Below are 12,682 nucleotides of genomic sequence, written 5' to 3'. Positions count from 1 at the left end.
AAATCCGAGTTCTACAACTCCAGTTATGATCCAATAACCGAATAGTGTTCGAGTTTGGAATTGAACCAGCATCTCTTCTCTTAGCCTAGTCCTCTTTTTGTCTCTTCACTTTCAATAGTTAATCACATCAAATAAATCCTTTGAATTGTGAGATATACCTGCATTCAAAATAAACATTTTACCATAAATTAAAGATATATTATATTATCAGACTTGTTATTAATAAAACATGTTGTAGTTAGGGAATTTAATGATACTTTAGTGCAATACGACGATATAAAACCTTAATGAGAATGCACTTTTAAGTACTAATCACACCCCCCAACCAGCTTATTACTAGTCCCTAGTAATCAAAGCGTTAAAATAGAAAAACAATTTGCAAGTTCCACAAAGCAAGGCATTCATCATTCAACTTCCATTAATCTATCCAGATAAACAAACTCTCATTAAATTTATATATCTGCTTTATACTTTTTAAACAAGATATTAATAAACCTTCTTTTATGTGCTCAATGTATGAAAACATAAATTATGGGGCTTTTATTGGAAGAAAAACAATATTATGTTCTAATGTTTTTCTAAGGTTAACTGCCTTGGGTTGGGATTTTATACTTTTTTTTTTTTTTTTTATATATACATATAACTTAAAACACAATGCATCATTAACCCATATAGCGAGCTTTAAGCTAATGACTCCCAGACCAGTTGGTCTTAGGGCATCAGGTGTTGAGACACCCCTACGAGCTTAGTAACTCGGGTTGTAGATACTGATATGTAGATAGTGCAATGTTTGATTCCCTTAAGCTTTCTCCTCAACCCATATAACAAGCACTGGGCCAATAGCTCCCAAGTCAGTTGACTTTAGGGTACTAGGTGTTTTAAAACACCCCTTCGGGCTTAATTGCTTAAATCAAGGAGGCTACGAAACCAAACTTATCTACTTTTTTTTTATTATTATTCAATTTGTTTGTTTTTTTTTTTGTTTTTATTATATACTATCCCTTTCCTTTAGTTGTTACCTTTAACAAAAGAACATGAATAATGTAAAAATCCAATATGCAACCCACAATCATATGTTAAAGTGTGTGTGTGTGAAAATGAAGGTTTAAGAATACTTATTAAATGAGTATATAAGCAGAATTAAGTGATAACAATGTGAGAGTTTGTAAACCTGAATATTTCAAGAAGTATTATGATAGACCTTGGTAATGATACTTATTAAGATGCGTCTCTAGAGTCAATAAAATTTCCTCCTTACTCTACCATCCTAATAAAGATACTTACTAAGATGTGTCTCAAGAGGTAATAAAACTGACTCTATACTCTGCTATCCTAATAACAATGTTGTCAAATTGTTTTAATAATAGAAAACACAGTTAGTTAATATATATATATATTTTTTTTTTTAATATATCAACTACCCTCTCCCCCCAACCAAAACGAGACATTGTCCTCAATGTGCTAAGGCAGAAAGAAAGAGTATAGAAGACATCACCTGAAACAGCAAACACTGACAAACCTGAAACACACTTAAACAAATATAAGAAATAACAAAACATAATAATAAAAACAAAAGACACAAAGTTTTTACAAACTAAGGCTCAAATCCAATTTAAGCTTTTTATGGCTTTCCGTAGTTGACCAATTTAGGCGACTCATGGAGGGATCAATTACAGGGATGAAAGATTGTAGTTGGTCAATCAATTGTTCAGCAGTAGCAGCAGAGATTATGATTTGTCGTGCCGAAGATGTTAGAAATTCCTGTTCCACAGCATGATCAAGGAAAGACAATAACTTATCATAAAAACCATTAACATTTAATAAACCTATGGGTTTATGGTGAATGTGCAGTTGGGCCCAAGAGGAAATATGAAAGATCTCTTCCAATGTGCCCAGACCACCTGGTAAGGCAATGAAGGCGTCAGCATGGTTAAACATTGTATTCATCCGATCAGACATTGTGGGGACCAGTACTTCCTCTCCAATTGTTTTTCCAATGAGGTCCCCTTGTGCTAAAGCTTTGGGGACAACCCCCAAAACTTGACTGCCTCCCATTAATGCAGCCATTGACACACCTCCCATTAACCCAAGGCTACCTCCCCCATAAACTAAATGAATCTTTCTCTCAGCTAGTACCCGACCAAGATGATTTGCTGATTCTAAAAACTCTTTTTCTTTCCCAGGACTGGATCCACCGAAAACACAAATATTTATGATGGGATGACTTGAGGAACCTGCCATGTCTACACACTTCTATATTTGATGAATGTATGGGTTGAGTAGAAATGAAGGGTAGGAAAAGAAGAATTTATAGATGAGAATTTGAAAATGCAATCATACCACCTATATGTAGGCCAGCTGTTGTCTCACACTCTCTCTCTCTCGCTCTTTATTTAGTTATTTATTTATGTTGACAAATCATGTATGTACAGGTAGTTGTGATTGTGGCTCACATCTTCCCTTGGTTTTACGTTCAAGAACGGCTTAAACGCCCTCTATGGGTCGGGGATAGGCTTCCCATCCAGTTTTCTTAAAAACTGGCAAACAGGGTCTTTTTTAGTCAGATTCCCAAGACTAAGTCGATCATGTTCTTTATGGAATTGTGGCCATAAATCATGAATTACACGATGCACATCTCCACTAGGATGCGTCTCAAGGGTCAACAAAAGATTATCTAAAGACCCCTTACTCAGTCCATCCTTAATGAATTGTATCTTATCTTCACGGTTTACAGATACCATTCCTAAAGAACGACATGTCACATTACAAGTCCATCTGGCACATCTGTGACAGACTTTCAGTCGTTTTGCACGACGTTTCTTTGCAAAAGTGCTTGTACCTGTTCCAGGCATGTGTGAAATGAAAGAATTAGAGGACTCACCTGATAATCGTAGCTTTGCTTCAATTAGCCAGCGAATATCTTCAGGAATTCCATGATTCATTAACACCTCAATCTTGCACACCTAGCACGGTAAATTTTTGTAATTGCATTTAGAGGCAGAGCGGGAAAATACCTTTTCAACTTTTCAAGAGTGGTGTCCATTTTCAAATGAGAATTGGGGAAAAGATTCAAAGAAGGGAGAAAGAGCAGAGAATTGTACAAATATATACAAATATCAGTAATTTTGGGAAACTGAAAGAACCGACTTAAGTCACGGAGTACCGTTATCCGCCATTTGACCGGGGTGAAAGAGAGACTAGAAAAACAAAAGTTATACCAAAACACAAAACAATGTGAGGAAAAAAAATTAATCTTTATATACAGGATCACTCAATTCAATATAGTCATTTTCAACTGAAAAATTGTCAAAATAAACTTTTAAACGATGCCCATTTACCTTGAAAACATTGTCATTTCTTTGGATTCTCAATATCACAGGCCCCATATGGATACACATGTTTCACAATGAAAGGACCGCTCCATCTTGATCTTAGTTTTCCAGGAAATAAATGGAGTCGAGAATTATAAAGCAACACTTTTTGACCAACATTAAATGTTTTTCTCAGTATTTTCTTGTCATGAAAGTCTTTGATTCTTGCTTTATGAATTTTTTGAATTGTCATATGCATCATTTCTTATTTCCTCAAGCTCATTTATTTGTAATTTTCGCAGCTGACTAGCATCATCAAGGTTTGAATTGAAAGCTTTAATAGCCCAATAAGCTTTATGTTCAATTTCCACAGGCAAGTGACAAGGTTTCCCATAAACTAGTCTATAAGGTGACATACCTAATGATGTTTTATAAGCAGTTCGATAAGCCCAAAGTGCATCATTAAGTCTTAAAGACCAGTCTTTCCTATTAGGGTTAACGGTTTTCTCCAAGATTTGTTTGATCTCCCTATTAGCAAGTTCTACTTGTCCATTTGTCTGGGGGTGATAAGGGGTGGTAACTTTGTGTGTAATTCCATATTTCTTCATTAAAGACTCAAATGACTTGTTACAGAAATGTGTTCCACCATCACTTATCATGGCCCGAGGGATTCCAAATCGACTCAAAATATTGTCTCTTAAAAACTTGATCACTGTTTTTATGATCATTATTACGACTTGGAATTGCCTCTATCCATTTTGAAACATAGTCTACTGCGACTAATATGTAAACAAAACCAAATGATGGAGGAAATGGACCCATAAAATCTATACCCCAACAGTCAAAGATTTCAATGACAAGAATAGTATTTAAAGGCATCATGTGACGTTTTGAAATAGATCCTAACTTTTTGACAGTTTTCACAAGTTTTGCAGAATGCATGCGTATCTTTAAACATGGTGGGCCAATAAAATCCACATTGTAAGATTTTTGCAGTTGTCTTTCTTGATGAGAAATGACCCCCACAGGCCTCAGAATGACAAATTTAATAACACTACTTACCTCATTGTCGGGAATGCATCTTCGAAATATTTGATCAGGACAATATTTGAATAAGTAAGGGTCATCCCAATAAAAGTTCTTCACTTCGTTCAAGAACTTTCTTTTGTCTTGAGTACTCCAATGAGCTGGCAAATGTCCTGAAACAAGAAAATTAACAATATTAGCAAACCAAGGCATTGTAGAGATAGAAAGTAAAGATTCATCAGGAAAGTAGTCATTAATTGGTGTGATGTCAGATCTTGAATCAGTTGTCAATCTTGACAAATGATCCGCGACAAACATTTTCGGTGCCTTTCTTATCCTTGATTGTGATATCGAATTCTTGAAGTAACAAAATCCACCGCACCAATCTAGCCTTAGAATCCTTCTTAGAAAGAAGATATTTCAACGCTGCATGATCGCTAAAAACAATAACAGGTGAGCCAACAAGATAAGATCTGAATTTTTCACATGCAAATACTACTGCAAGTAATTCCTTTTCAGTGGTAGTGTAATTCATTTGAGCACTATTTAAAGTTTTACTTGCATAGTAAATCACATAAGGTTTCTTGTCTTTTCTTTGTCCTAAAACAGCACCCACGGCATAATCACTAGCATCACACATTATTTCAAAAGGTAATGACCAATCAGGAGGTTGAATAACAGGAGCAGAAGTAAGCAAGCTTTTAAGTTTAACAAAGGCTTCTTCACAATGTTCAGTCCATTCAAAAACATTATCCTTTGTTAGAAGGTTACATAATGGCTTAGATATTACACTAAAATCTTTGATGAAACCTTCTATAAAAAACCAGCATGTCCTAAGAATGATCTAACATTTTTAATAGATTTTGGTGCTGGTAAGTTGGCAATTAACTCGATTTTAGATTTGTCAACCTCAATTCCTATTGATGAAACAATGTGACCAAGAACAATACCATTTGTTACCATAAAATGACATTTTTCCCAATTCAGCACAAGATTCTTCTCTTCACACCTGTTCAAAACCTTTTCCAAGTTATTTAAACAATCATCAAATGAATCAACAAAAACAGAAAAGTCATCCATAAAAATTTCAAGAAAACGTTCAACCATATCACTGAATATGCTAAGCATGCATCTTTGAAACGTGGCTGGTGCATTACATAATCCAAAAGGCATCCTTCGATATGCAAACGTACCAAATGGACATGTGAAAGTAGTTTTTCTCTTGATCTTCAAATGCAATTTCAATTTGATTGTAACCTGAATAGCCATCTAGGAAACAATAAAATTCATGACCTGCAACTCTTTCTAGGATTTGATCCATGAAAGGTAAAGGAAAATGATCTTTTCTAGTCATTGAATTAAGTTTCCTATAGTCAATGCACATGCGCCAACCAGTAATAGTCCTAGTTGGAATTAACTCATTCTTCTCATTTGTTATCACAGTAACTCCAGACTTTTTGGGTACAACTTGGGTAGGACTTACCCATTTGCTGTCAGAAATAGGATAAAATGATTCCATTATCTAGAAGCTTAATGACTTCATTTTTCACTACTTCTTTCATATTAGGATTAAGCCTTCGTTGCATTTCTCTAGATGGTTTAGCATTTTCCTCCAAATAAATCTTGTGTGTGCAAATCAAAGGGCTAATTCCTTTTATGTCAGCTATGGTCCATCCTAATGCATTTTTGTGCATTTTCAGAGTTTGTAATAACTTACCTTCTTGATGAACATTAAGTTTGGAAGAAATTATTACCGGAAAAGTTTCATTTTCTCCCAAAAATGAGTATTTGAGATTAAATGGTAATGGCTTCAAATCGGGTTTTTGGTGGTTGAACACTTGAAGGTATGGACTCAATTGATCGTGGTGGCAATTCCTCAATTTTCGGTCTCCAACTATTTGCCTTTGACTTTTCCTGAAAATAAACCATTTGCAAATCTTCAGATTCATTAAACTCAGTTTCACTGGAAGAATTTTCAAATTGATCATAGATTAATTTTTCAATAAAAATCTACTTCCTGTAAATCATTATTATCTCCAGGTTGCTTGTAAATGTTAAAAACATTCATCTCCAATGTCATGTTTCCAAAAGATAACTTCATCACTCCATTCCTACAATTAATTAATGCATTAGAGGTTGCAAGAAATGGACGTCCTAAAATAACAGGAAATTGGATTGCATGCTTCAACAGGTTGTGTATCCAACACAATAAAATCCACAGGAAAGATGAATTTATCAACTTGTACTAACACATCTTCAACTATTCCTCTAGGCACTTTTACAGATCTATCAGCAAGTAAAAGAGTTACAGCAGTAGGTTTCAACTCACCTAGATTGAGACTTTGAAAAAACCGAATATGGAAGTAAATTCACACTAGCTCCAAGATCAAGTAAAGCTCTGTCAATTTTATGTTCTCCAATAAAGCAAGAAATTGTAGGACAACCAGGGTCTTTATATTTCAAAGCATTATCATTTTGAAGAATGGCACTTACTTGTTTGGCTAAAAAGGCTTTCTTTTTTCACATTCAGTTTTCTTTTCACAGTGCACAGATCTTTCAAAAATTTAGCATAAGACGGTACCTGTTTAATAGCATCTAACAAAGGTATATTGATCTTTACCTGTTTGAAAGTCTCAAAGATATCAGAATTATGATTGACTTTCCTTTGTTTGGTCATGGCATGAGGAAATGGAAGTGCTGGCGGTGAATCAGCCTTTTCTTTGCAATGTTCAGGTTCAACCCCTTCCTTACCCTCAGAGATAGACTCTTCATCTTTCTCACAAGGTTCAAGAGTGGGTTTTTCAATAACCTTACCACTACGGAGAGTAGTGACTGATTTGACTTGATCCATATGTTGGTTTCCGGAACCACTTGCACTTGAATTGTATTGCCCTTTGGGATTTTGTTGTGGTTGAGATGGAAACTTACCTTTCTCCTGAAAACTAAGAGCAGATGTGAACTTTGCAAGAGTATCTTTTAGATCTGCCATGGTTTGAGCATTTTGAGTGTTGATTGTCTCTTGCTTTTCAATGAATGTATGCAGTGTTTCCTCAAGATTTCTTCTAGGAGGGGGAACATAAGGAGGTGCATATCCATGAGAATTTTGAAAATTATGGTGTGCTTGAAATGGTGGCTGTGAAGTTTGTGCATTATTGTTACCATTCTTCCAACTGAAATTTGGGTGATTTCTCCAACCAGGGTTGTATGTTTGTGAGTATGGGTTATTACTTGGCCTTTGAAAACTATTTAAAGCATTGGCTTGTTCATGGAGACATTCCTTAAAAGAAGGCAAAGTTGGACAATCATTGGTTGAGTGTTCATTAGTTTCACAAAATTTGACACACAATTTCTTGAACAGATTTTAACTGACCACTCTTTTTTAATTCTAGTGCCTCAACTTTTTTAGCTAAAGATGTAAATTTGGCTTGGAGGTCATGATCTTCCCTAAGGTTGTACATACCTCCATTAGATGTATGAGGTTGAGTTTTACCTGGTGCCTCACACGTGCCTGTGGTGTCCCAATTTTGAGCATTTTCAGCTAACAAGTCTAGGTACTCCATTGCTTCATCAGGGTCTTTATCTTCAAAAGTTCCATTGCACATCAATTCCACCATTTGCCTATCTTTAGGTGTTAACCCTTCATAAAATTGTGAAACCAATCTCCATCTTTCAAAACCATGATGAGGACAGGTGTTAAGCAAGTCTTTATATCTATCCCAACACTTGTAAAATGTTTCTCCTGGTTTTTGAGTGAAAGTGGTGATTTGTCTTTTGAAAGAGTTTGTTCTATGAGAAGGGAAAAACTTCTTTAAAAACTGTTGTTGCATTTCATCCCAAGCACGAATGGATCCTGACCTAATATTTTGTAGCCATGTTTTTAGCTTTATCTTTTAATGAAAAAGGAAAAAGCTTTAATCTGATGGTGTTCATGCTACAATTTAAGTCATTATAGGTGTTACAAACTTCTTCAAATTCTCTTAAATGCAAGTATGGATTTTCCAATTCTAAGCCATGAAAAGTGGGTAAAAGTTGAATAATACCTGGCTTAAAATTAAAATGAGACGCATCAGGAGGAAAAACAATACATGATGGTGCACTTGTTCTTATTGGATTCATGTGATCTTTAAGTGTTCTCGCACGATTATTCTCATTATTCTCATTATTCTCATTATGAATTGACTGGTTATCTTCTTCGGCCATGTTTTCTAAAGAAAATGAGGATTTTCCTAGAAAGTCTACCACTTAATGTACGTGTCCAAACTCTCATGCAAGTGCAAAGAAAAGAACAGAAAAAGAACAAAAATTAGAAAAACAAATAAAAGTAAAAACAAAAGAAAATAAAAGAAATATATAATTTATACAATACTTACCTTCCCCGGCAACGACGCCAAAAAACTTGACACGACCAAAAGATTGATGTCTTCTCCCAAGTGCAGGAGTGTCGAAGTAATAAATAACCCGGCAAGACCGGGTCGAACCACAGGGAGGTTAATTGTATAAATTATAAATAACAACACGATAACAACAACAACAATAACAACAATAATAATAGTAATACTAAGAGTAATAATAATAATACTCAGTACGTTGGCGTTGTTATACCTGAGAATGATCTAAAAGATCGGGTCACAGGTTTCCAGCCTATATACTGAGTTTATGAAAATATTAAAGAGGTATATTATATAATATAAACAGATTTCTGATGCGAATGAACAAGGCAAGACCAACAATGTCAGGATCCTTGATCAAACACAGAGCATACTTAACATACATATAATATAACAAGAATGTAAATAATAATAATAGTAGTAGTAATAATAAAGAGAGCTTTGAGAGGTAAGGTTGATGTAAGGATTAAACAATAATAAAAACAAATGTCAAGGTTAGAGGATTCACTAATGGTATTTCAAATAAATATAATATAAACTCTTTTTTATTACTCAACTGGAAACCACACACAAAGGAGGTTCCAATCGGATGATTTATCGTTATTAGCTCATTATAAATTGTTAACATGATCATATTAATTATCTTATCTAAGTAACACCATACTTATAAATATCATCAGGCATTCATGTTGCTAGTTTATGTTAACAACAAATCAAGTTCCTATCATAATAATGATGTCGGCCGAAAACTATGAAGGATCAAGCATTTGATGTACCAAGTGTTATACAACACAAATCTAGATTAAACATTAAGCAAGGTATTAAGAATTAGTAAGATAAAAAGATAAAACATGTTAATAACAATCTTTCTTGGATATAAACATTAAAGTCCATGTTAAGTTTATATTATATCTATTCTAACACCACTAGTGAAACCTTTTCACCTTGACATAATTAACTTAGCTAAACATAATGAAGAAGAAAAACATAAATAAACAATATAAGAACATAAACATGATATAAGTTAACTAAGTATAGGAAAGGAAATGAAAAAAAGCATAAACAAGATATTAATATAGCATGAAAGAAAAGTTGAACATTACAAAGAGAGAAAGCAAGAAGATGATTTTGATCTGAAAAAATAATATATAAATACATGGCAAATGCCTCCTTTTATAGGCTAAAAATTAGAACTATTGATTGGTTGACAAACTATTTAGTTGGTGGCCAACCATTGATTTGGTGGCTGGTTTTTGACAATGTTGGCTGCTGGTTCTTGACATTATTGGCTGGTTATTGATATTGTTGGCTGGTCAAAACGTCATTGCTAACATCATAATTAGAGCCCTTTGTTCCATTAAAGCTGTGGGCAATTGTCTTAGCTTTCCAACAAAAAAAACCAGAGATCATTTGGACTTCTAGAACTCAAGATATGAGCTGAAAACCGAACAGTGTCCGAGCTGCAGGACAGGTTCCGACTTCTCCGTTGTTCCTAAGATTTGAACTTGAAAATGGCAGATTTGAGTCTTGGACTCTTCATGAAAGTTGTAGGTCTATGTCTTAGCTTTTTGATTCATATAAAGTAGACCTAAATCCGAGTTCTACAACTCCAGTTATGATCCAATAACCGAATGGTGTTCGAGTTTGGAATTGAACCAGCATCTCTTCTCTTAGCCTAGTCCTCTTTTTGTCTCTTCACTTTCAATAGTTAATCACATCAATAAATCCTTTGAATTGTGAGATATACCTGCATTCAAAATAAACATTTACCATAAATTAAAGATATATTATATTATCAGACTTGTTATTATAAAACATGTTGTAGTTAGGGAATTTAATGATACTTTAGTGCAATACGACGATATAAAACCTTAATGAGAATGCACTTTTAAGTACTAATCACCATGTAACAAGCTTTGGGCTAATAGCTCCCAAGTCAGTTGACTTTAGGGTATTAGGTGTTAAAACACCCCTTCGGGCTTAATTGCTTAGGTTAGGGAGGCTACGAAACCAAACTTATCCACGTTTTTATTATCATCAATACTATAATTTTTTTTTGTAAATTATATACTATCCCTTTCCCTTAGTTGTTACCTTCAACAAAAGAACATAATTAATGTAATAATCCAATGTGCAACCCACAATCATATGTTAAAGTGTGTGTGCGAAAATGAAGGTTTAATAATACTTGTTAAATGGGTATATGAGCAGAATCAAGTGATAACAAATGTGAGAGTTTGTAAACCTGAATATTTCAAGAAGTATTATGATAGACCTTGGTAATGATACTTACTAAGATATGTCTATAGAGTCAATAAAATTGACTCCATACTCTGCCATCTTAATAACAATTTTGTCAAATGGTTTTAATAATAGCAACAACAGTTAGTAAGTTAGTTTTTATTTTTTTTTACTTACTACTACCCTCTCTCCCCAACCAAAACGAGACATTGTCCTCAATGTCCTAAGGTAGAAAGATAGAGTATAGAAGACATCACCTGAAACAGTGAACAATGACAAACTTGAAACAAATATAAGAAGTAACAAAACAAAATAATATGCTATTAATAAAACCAAAAGACACAAGGTTTCACAGATGAAGACTCAAATCTAATCTAAGCTTTTTACGGCTTTCCTTAGTTGACCAATCTAGGCGACTGATGCAGGGATCAATGACAGGGATGAAAGATTGTAGTTGGTCAATCAATTGTTCAGCAGTAGCAGCAGAGATTATGATTTGTCGTGCCGAAGATGTTAGAAATTCCTGTTCCACAGCTTGATCAAGGAAAGACAACAACTTATCATAAAAACCATTAACATTTAACAAACCTATAGGTTTATGGTGAATGTGCAGTTGGGCCCAAGATGAAATATGAAAGATCTCTTCCAATGTGCCCAGACCACCTGGTAAGGCAATGAAGGCATCAGCATGGTTAAACATGGTATTCAGTCGGTCAGACATTGTTGGGACCTGTAGTTCCTCTCCAATTGTTTTTCCAATGATGTCCCCATTTGCTAAAGCTTTGGGGACAACCCCCAAAACTTGACTGCCTCCTAAAGATGCAGTCATTGACACACCTCCCATTAACCCAAGGCTGCCTCCCCCATGCACTAAATGAATCTTTCTCTCAGCTAGTACCTGACCAAGATGATTTGCTGATTCTAAAAACTCTTTTTCTTTCCCAGGACTGGATCCACCAAAAACACAAATATTTCTTATGTGATGACTTGAGGAACCTGCCATTTCTACACACTTCTATATTTGATGAATGTATGGGATGAGTAGAAATGAAGGGAAGGAAGAGAAGAATTTATAGATGAAAAAGTGAAAATGCAATCATACCACCTATATGTAGGCCAGTTGTAGTCTCACACTCTCTCTCTCTTTATTTATTTATTTTGACAAAGCATGTATGTACAGGTAGTTGTGATTGTGGCTCACGTCTTCCCTTGGTTTTACGTTCAAGAACGGCTTAAACGCCCTCTATGGGTCGGGGATAGGCTTCTCATCCAGTTTTCTTAAAAACTAGCAAACAGGGTCTTTTTTAGTCAGATTCCCAAGACTAAGTCGAGCATGTTCTTTATGAAAATTGGGTCATAAGTCATGAAATGCACAATGCACATTGCCACCAGGATATGTTGCAAAAGTCAATGGAAGATTATCTAAAGATTCCTTATGTTTTGAAATAAATCCTGACTTTTGACAATTTTCACAAGCTTTGCAGAAAACATGTGTGTCTTTTGAACATGGTGGGCCAATAGAATCCAGATTGTAAGATTTTTGCAGTCGTCCTTTTTGACGAGAAATGACTCCCACATGCCTTAGAATGACAAAGTTTAATGACACTACTTACCTCATTGTCGGGAATGCATCTTTGAAATATTTGATCAGGACAATTTTTGAATAAGTAAGGGTCATCCAAATAAAAGTTCTTCACTTCATTCAAAATCTTTCCT

General features: G+C 34.7%; 2 pseudogenes; one reads left to right on the top strand and one right to left on the bottom strand.

Annotated features, from left to right (window-relative positions):
• Positions 1–2,235: 2,235 nt before the first annotated feature.
• Positions 2,236–8,119, bottom strand: LOC140954674 (uncharacterized; annotated as a pseudogene).
• On the top strand, positions 8,010–8,120 carry LOC118056940 (small nucleolar RNA R71; annotated as a pseudogene).
• The last annotated feature ends 4,562 nt before the right edge of the window (positions 8,121–12,682 follow it).

This window comes from Populus alba, chromosome 16, assembly GCF_005239225.2.
Source record: "Populus alba chromosome 16, ASM523922v2, whole genome shotgun sequence".
In the NCBI taxonomy this organism is placed as follows: Eukaryota; Viridiplantae; Streptophyta; class Magnoliopsida; order Malpighiales; family Salicaceae; genus Populus; species Populus alba.
The sequence above is the reverse complement of the archived record's forward strand: the minus strand, read 5'-3'. Positions and strand labels throughout refer to the sequence as shown.